Source organism: Adiantum capillus-veneris, chromosome 1, assembly GCF_014529385.1.
Source record: "Adiantum capillus-veneris isolate H3 chromosome 1, ASM1452938v2, whole genome shotgun sequence".
Lineage (NCBI taxonomy): Eukaryota > Viridiplantae > Streptophyta > Polypodiopsida > Polypodiales > Pteridaceae > Adiantum > Adiantum capillus-veneris.
Window position 1 is genome coordinate 85,947,615 of NC_140931.1, and position 8,580 is coordinate 85,956,194.

Genomic DNA, 8,580 nt, shown 5'->3' on the forward strand with positions numbered 1-8,580 from the left:
TTAGGTGGTGGCAATGGTAGGGTCTTTACTTCAGGCACCTTAATCTCCTTCTTATGTACCCTATAAGTAAGGATCCCTGCCAATTGTGCACGCACACTATCTTCTACCTTGAAAGAGTATTGGAACTCTTGCAATTCCATAATCCACTTTGAGATCCTAGTGCTAAGATTCATTTGAGATGACACCCAAGGAAACAAATTTTCTACAGTGAGAATTAAAAAAGGTTTTGGTAGCAAGTAGGATCTAAACTTTCTCACAGCAAACATGAGAGAAAGCATCATGAGTTCTGCCTCCGTGTAGCCTCTCTCCAAAGCATTCATGACCCTACTAGCAAAGTAGATGGGTCGCATCCGGGTACTGTGGGGATCTTGTTGTAGCAAAACCGCTCTAATTGTTTCTTTCCCAACACTAGAGCTAACAAAGAATGTGTACTCCCAACAAGGAGGCATTAGTGTTGGTAGCTTTGACAGGATGACTTTAATGTTACAAAAGTACTCTTCAAGCTCATAAGACCATGCAAATTCTACTTGTTGTGTCAACTTTTGCAAAGGATGAAGCAACTCCGAAGCTAAGTGAATAAAGCGTGACATATACTTCACCTTTTGAATGAATGAGATGACCTCTTTGAGATTCTTGGGTGATGGGAGCTCAATACGAGCCTTTGCCTTTGAAGGATCCACCTCAATGCCTTTATAGGAAACCTTGTGACCAAGCAAGATATCTTCATCCTCACCTATGTGACACTTGTCGGGGTTGAGTTGACCTCCCATGTCGTAGAGCTTCTTTAAACCTTCTTCTACCCTTTGTAGATGCAATGATTTTGAGCTATAAATGAAAAAATCATTAATAAAAACCCTAATGGACTTTCCAAAGAATGCTTGAAACACCATGTTCATGAAGCATTGGAAAGTTGCAGGAGCATTTGTCAGGCCAAATGGCATGACTCTAAAAGCATAACAACCCCAAGGAGTGATGAAGGTTGTCTTCAATTGATCTTCCAATGCGATACCTGTTTGAAAGTAACCTGAGTAGCCATCACACACAGTGTATTTCTCATGACCAGCTACCTCATTTAGTATCTCATCCTTAAATGGGAGGGGAATGTGATCTCTTTTTGTTGCCTCATTAAGTGGATGGTAATCCACACACACCCTCCACTTGCCATTTTTCTTAGGAGTGACAAAAACGGGAGAGACCCACTCTGAATTCTCCACTGGATAAATGAAACCTGCTGCTAGAAGCTTTCTTACTGCCTTGAGTAAAGCCTGCTCCTTGATGACTCCTAGCCTTCGTAGCTTCTGAGCCTTAGGTGTGTCCTCTGACTTCAACTCAATTTTTTGTTGAACAGCATCTATTCCACGCACATCGGTGTAGTCTTTAGAAAAAAGCCTAGGAAATTTCCTTAGCACATATTTGAACTCCTCTCTTTCGTCCTTTGTAAGTGTTGTAGACAACATACCTTCTAACATTCCTTCATCTTGGACATTTTGGTTCTCTTGGGAACCTACCTCTTCCAAACCTGGGCAAGAGGTCTCTTGGTTGTTTGGATTAAACCTTACCCCCATGAATTCGATGGAAGACTCCTCTTCAGTAATGCTGCCGCTACTTTCTCCTTCTGAAGTGCGATCGGTCCAGCCTTCCTCCGTCTCACTTTGAGATGATTCTTCATGGAGCTCCTCTTGGCTTTGCTCCTTCATGTCAAAGACAACCTTCTTATGATTTTCATTCCTGCAAATTAGCTTTCCACTCTCCTAATCCTGCAAAGCTCTCATTTTCATTAGCCATGGTCTCCCTAGGATAAATGGGTAACCATTTCCTTTGGTAGACATAACATAAAAATCCACTGCCTTCTTAATGCCAAAGGCCTCTACAAAAACATTTTTACAAATGCCTACACACCTAGATTTGCTATTGTTTGCCATCTTGACTTTAATTTCAAGTGTCTCATGGATGTGCATGCCTAGTTTTTGCATGAGTCCCTCTGTCATGATGCAAATTTGTGCACCCCCATCCACTAGACCTTTCCTAACCAATCTTCCTTTGATGTAACAATCTAGCACAGGTGTAATATCCTCATTCATTTCAGCATGTGCAATTTTTACAACAGGCACACTCTCTTTTACCTTTCTCCTAGTGCTAACTGCCTTTGTTAAATCCCACCTAACTTGTGGGCATAATGCAAGAAACTGAGGCCATAAGATATCAGGACCCTTACCTCTCATGTCTTCCAATAGGTTGTATGGAGCCATACCATGTCCAAGAGGAAAGTCTTGGAGATTGATACGACGTTGAGTCCTCTTAGTTTCCTTGGTCTCCTTTGCCTTCTTTTCTCGTCCATGATCACTTTGTGATGTGACACCTTCTTTATCCTTCCCTTTTCCACGGCGACGCTTAATGCCATTTGCTTCCATGTCAACCTCTTTTGAATTTTTCACCTCTACCACATGCACATTTGGGTCTGGCAAAGGTGGAACTCCTTCCACTCCTTGTGGAGGTGGTCTTGCTCCATTTGGCCTTTGTAGAAGCTGTGGTTGCTGACTAGTTCCTTCACCTGCATTCATCACTAGGTAATTCAAGTTAGGTCTCCCTGGCTCCCCACGGGGCCAAGGACAATTATACATCCCATGTCCAGACTCTCTAGGTCGTGAATCTCGCTCTTCAGACTTCTTTGCTTGTCCCTTTGGACCTACAGCTTGTGCAAGGTGAATCGACAAGCTGCTTAAAGATTCATTTAACTTTTCAATCACTTCCTCCATTACCTCAGGAAGCTCCCTAGATGTTGATGCTTGTGACTTACCTTTGGGTCTAAGACCTTCTATTGGAACCTCCCCCTTTAAGCACTTGAGTTTCCTATATTTCTCAGCAGCCCTAGTTTCAGCTGCTTCAAAGGTAGCAGGTGCACCGGCCTCAACTTTTATCTTAATGTCAGGAAAGAGTCCGGCTATGAACCTCTCCTTCTTTAGGAACTCTGCACCATCACCAGGGTTAGCAACATTTCTCACCCATACAGCCCAAAGACGTAGAAACTCTTGCTTGTACAAGTAGTAGTCATCTAAGTCTTTTTGCTTATGAGAAACAATGTCTTGCCATAGTTTTTGAGTGTTTTGGGGATCAAAGAAGTATCTCTTGAAATGATTCACAACTTCCATGTAATTACCTTTAACTTCCTCAGGCAACGAGTCAAACCAAGTGCTAGCATCTTTCCTAAGGACCACTTCAAACATCTCTACAGGTTCTTGATCAATTACTATCCTCTTGATACGACAAGACATCTTGAAATTTGCTAAAAATAATTTTGCATCCTCTCCAAGCTCTCCAAAGAAAAGAGGATATCCAGACATTTAGCGTTGGGCCTCCATTGAATCGGTTTCAAAGTGACAACACGTTTTTGTTTTTCTTTCTTAAAAAAATTACACAATAATGTTTTCTAAATTGCAATCTATTCTACAACAAAATAAAAATATTCACATCAAATGACCTATGATAATCAATAAGAGGCAGGATGACAGGGTTTGGTGATGCGAGAATTTCTCCTACTCTTTGGGCACCAAACATGAACACCATACGTTGTTGAAAATGGATTTTTCTACTAATTGCAATGTTTATTCTAATGTGTGGAGTGAAATGAAATGGAAAAACCTCTATTCTTGGGCCATTATCCATGGTCTATGCATGACCTAATTCTTAAAACAAAACAAAAATATAGACGTCCAAACTAAGGTCGTACCTAATGAGAGTCAAAATAAAAGGATTTACTGATGCGTTTATCTCTGCCAACCTAAGAGGACCTAAAATTCTACGAATTACACGTTGAAATTGCAACTTAGTACTAACAATTATGTGTACCTTTTGCCTTGCAATGAGAATGAAGGGATCATACAAATTCTCGTGATTCATGCAAGATACTTGATTATACTAAAGGTTGAGCCTTCACAAAAATACACAAGCCGTCCTCAGTGGGGGCACCAATTTGAGGCGGTCCGGGGCAGGCAACAAGAAGAGTGGCCTCTAAGCAACCTTGTAGGCTCCCGTGCTGCTCAATTGGGTTGGGGTTGGAAAAAACAACAAACACACACACAAACCCGCAACCTAACCCTGCACAAATTTGGGGCACCACCTAGTTTTGGATGCGAACTAGGATGCGTAAAGAGAGAGAGAGAGAGAGAGAGAGAGAGAGAGAGAGAGAGAGAGAGAGAGAGAGAGAGAGAGAGAGAGAGAGAGAGAGAGAGAGAGAGAGAGAGAGAGAGAGAGAGTGCTCGGGCTGCTTTGAAATGTATCGGCAATGATCAAGCAAACACAATTATATATGTAAGAAAGAGAGAGAAGAGGGAGGGGGTGCTTGTTGCATTAATACCTTCTTACAAATCTGTCATGACCGATCAAAGTGAGATTAGTATTTGTTCAACATAGCTTGAGTAAATTTCACCACGACACATCACAAGAAAAGACACCCCAATCATTGTCTTAAGGCCAGGGGAGTCCTCTCCACCCTGTCGCCGTCTTACAATATGTGGGATTTATGGCTAAATTGATGACAACACCCAGACACAAGCTATCAAGAACTAAAAATATCACCAAGACACTTACACATCATTGTTGTCCATTGCTTAACGTTGGAAGAGAGACAAAGTATCCAAGCTTAGTCCAAATCCACCCTCCTTGATTCAGCAAATGTTGGGCTTACACTAGTAGGAGGAATGATAGATTTTCCACTCTCAATTGAATGATCGCTCTCTCTCTTACAATGGCATAGAGTTACCGTGCTAATCACCCCTATTACAACACATGCACAAGAATACGACAATGAGATTCCACTCAAGAGATCCTTCTAGAGAGGTTGAGCTTGGCTTCTCAAGTATAGCATAGTGCTCTTGCTTATGGCTCCCCCTTTGTGCTAGCTACACCCTCCTTTTATAGCAATTTTGAAGGCTAGGGTTACTCCTCTAACCATGGTTGGGTTAACTCACTATGGCAATTACGGAGAGCCGAAAAACGGCTATCAACGGTTAGCAAGATGCCTCGCAGTTAGCGAGATGGGAAGGTTGCACAATTTGCGGTTAGCGAATAAATCCTTTGCAAAGGCTCTGTTGGTTAGACACAGGAAGTTGGAAAAAGTTGTTTTTGTTGAAATATAGGGTTGTCTTCATTAGACCTTGTTTGAATTGTTTTGGTATTGTTTGAAGGGTTGTATAAAAGAACTTGTGTTCGAAATTAATTAAGGAACACTGTTTGTATATGTTAAACAGTGTGGTAAAAAGTGTGAGTGTGGGGTGGAAAGTGGGGACTAGCTCAGGTTGCCAGTCAAGGATGGGTGGTCTCGATTAGGCGAGAATCTCTCCACTCCCTTTTATTAAGAGAAGTGAAATTAGAGACTTATTGTGCCAAGAGTCGAGATGGCCCAAATCTATGTGACACAAGATTACTATTTAGTTTAGACTAAGTCTCATATCATATTTATGGTTTATGGATGGCGGTCGTGCCTCTTAAACGTGGGGAAAAAGGCATTGTTTATGGATTCTAAATATATCAATGGGATTTCATCTTTATGTTAGGAAACAAATTTATTAGAATCATATATTTATCGACCTGGCTTGTGGCGTATGACCCTTATAACCACGTAAACGATGGATAGAGGACTTCCTCTCTTCTGTTGCTCGTATCTCTACTTTGTGGAAACAGAGTAGGGTGTCGTCAATGCGAAATGAGAATAAAGGAAGGCCATCTATCAAGTCGCCCCAATCTTCTCGGGGTTGGGGACCTCACAAGTTCTTGCATGAGCTATTGCTCTTTCCAATCCAAATGAATGCCATGTGCGTCTCTCGCTCTCCCCCAAATACACACACACACACATGTACATGCTTCTACTGATGTGTTGCCATGTTTGCAACTTCTCTCTCTCTCTCTCTCTCTCTCTCTCTCTCTCTCTCTCTCTAACTCCTTAAATTTTGAACTTTATGCCAAACTTGCTTGTGTTTGCATTGGTTTTAGTAAAATGTACACCGTTTTTAGGAAATGAAGCCCAATCAAACTGACGGTTTTTCAACCATGGCCAAATGTTTACCTCAAAAAAATTGAAGCATAATGTGCTTGTTGTTCTCAATATTTTCCACACTTGATGATCATCTCCCTCTAAGCCTCTGCAGCCATTGCTCTTTAGGAACCTTGTCTACCCACTCAGGCCAATAACCACCTAAGAAGATACTCTACATGGCAATCTGAATAGCTTCACAACACTCAAGAGGGAGGGGGGATGACCTACGGGCATGTTCCTCTTCCTTTGCTCTAAGCACGGTAGTGTCTTCCTTGTGTTGCCTCTTAGTCTCATGGACATCATCTACATCATCCTCCTCTTCATAGTTAGGGTTTCAATTGTGTGTATTTGTAGATAGTTGCATTCAACAAGCGACCAGTACACATGTATTTCCATGCCATCAAAGTGTACAACATGTCCATTGTTGGGATTTTTCAAATGATTCTGCATGGGATTGTTGTGAAGATCACGCCTTGTGATTTTCTGGAGCACACCACCATTCTGCATCTCTCCTTGTCATGCATTGATGCAAAGTCATAGTTGTGGGAAGTTTCCCTAATATCTAGGTTTTTGCCATTGATGCCAATTCCATTTCTAGTTTCATGGTTGTAAGCAACAAATCCATTGTCTTGCAGAAAAGGACTTCCTCCATTGTGAGCAAGGAAGCTACCACTATTGAGGGTCATCCCCTTCCCTATTGTTTGGGAGGCACTGACGACATCCGATGCATTAAATGTCTGGAGACCATTTGAGGGGTCCTTGTTGTTCTCAGAGGAGTCGGAGAGATGATCGGCCAACAACTGAAAAAAGCTTGCGTTGGTTGAAACAGGCAAATCCATCGCTAATGCAGCAATGATCTCTCTCTCTCTCTCTCTCTCTCTCTCTCTCTCTCTCTCTCTCTCTCTCTCTCTCTCTCTCTCTCTCTCTCTCTCTCTCTCTCTCTCTCTCTCTCAATAGTGGCCCGGACACTCTATTAGATCTACCATTTAATAGTTTGATCTCATAGGTCATTTTGGCCTTTTAAAGCCATTTATGATAACATTTCATCTTTCGCTCTCTCTCTCTCTCTCACTCACTCTCTCTCTCTCTCTCTCTCTCTCTCTCTCTCTCTCTCTCTCTCTCTCTCACACACACACACACACACACACACACACACACACACACACAAAACAATGGCACAGACACTCTATTAGATCCACTAGCATTGTATCAGTTTGGTCTAATAGGCCATTTAAGACATTTAATATAACATTTCATTTCATTTCTCTCTGTGTTTGCCTGTTTGGTGTCTCGGACGACTCCTCTCTCTGACGTAGGCTTTGCAAGAGGCAGAAAACTACACACGCACCACAAAGTGCCAGGAGCTCTCGCAAGCCAACAGGCTGCGCAAAGGCAGAAGCTCCCATAGGGTTGAACCTCGTGCAAGATAGCAACACGCCCTCGCATATACACACACACACAAGAGAGTAGTAGTAGCTCTCTCTCTCTCTCACTCTCTCTCTCTCTCTCTCTCTCTCTCTCTCTCTCTCTCTCTCTCTCCCCTCTCTCTTTGTGTGTGTGTGTGAGGAGTGTGGACGCCTGGTGCAAATGCATGTGTGGGCTCTCTCTCTCTCTCTCTCTCTCTCTCTCTCTCTCTCTCTCTCTCTCTCTCTCTCTCTCTCTCTCTCTCTCTCTCTCTTTGGGGACAAACAAAATATCTTTACCTTCACTAACACAACGATTCTCCATCTCATGGTTTGTATGTCATAAAATCTAATATCTAACCAACCCAAATGATTTTCTCATATTAACTTGATCACTTAATGTGGGAGAATAAATGGGAACAAAGGTTAAGATATAGACATGTACTTATAGACCTATCTCAACACGGAGCCAATGGTAAAGGGGCCCAAATGAGATATGGTCTATCAAAGAGCAAGGCTAACCAATGGATCATAATACCTTAGGGATAGCTTCATTGAAAACCTCCAATAATGAGTGTAAAAGGCCTTTGACCTTAGGTAAGTTAATGCTGTGATTGAGGTGGGAACCTAGCCCAAGCTTAAGGTGCCTAAGATGCTTGTCATGCTTGATGATTAAGGTGCTTGAGGTGCTTGATGATTGAGGTTCTTGAGATGCTTGAGGTGCTTGATGATTGAGATACTTGAGGTGCTTCACATGCTTGAGATGCTAGGGTTGTACTTGAGGTGAGAACCCAACCCAAGCTTGAAGTGCTTAAGGGCCAAGCTTGTGGTGGGAACTGGGCCTAAGCTTGAGGGGCTTGAGGTGTTAAAAGTCAAAGATCTAATCCCTATAAGGAGGGGGCGAGCCCTACATGAGGGAGGATGTCATAATAACTAGTATCTAATCCTCCTAAATGGTTTTCTCATGTTAAACTGATCATTTAATATGGGAAAGTACCAAGGGAGAAAAAGCTAGAAACATTGGTTAAGCTGGCAGACCGGCCACATTAAGGATCCAAAGAAGGGAAAATAGGGATCCGTAGAGGGGGCAATCTGCAAAAGAGCAATGTGGAACAATGGGCTTAAAAGACCCTAAGGTTCAGCCCA

The 8,580-nt window shown here is 42.4% G+C and overlaps 1 pseudogene; it reads right to left on the reverse strand.

Annotated features, from left to right (window-relative positions):
- Nucleotides 1–6,119: 6,119 nt before the first annotated feature.
- On the reverse strand, nt 6,120–6,870 carry LOC147465102 (uncharacterized; annotated as a pseudogene).
- Between the last annotated feature and the right edge of the window lie 1,710 nt (nt 6,871–8,580).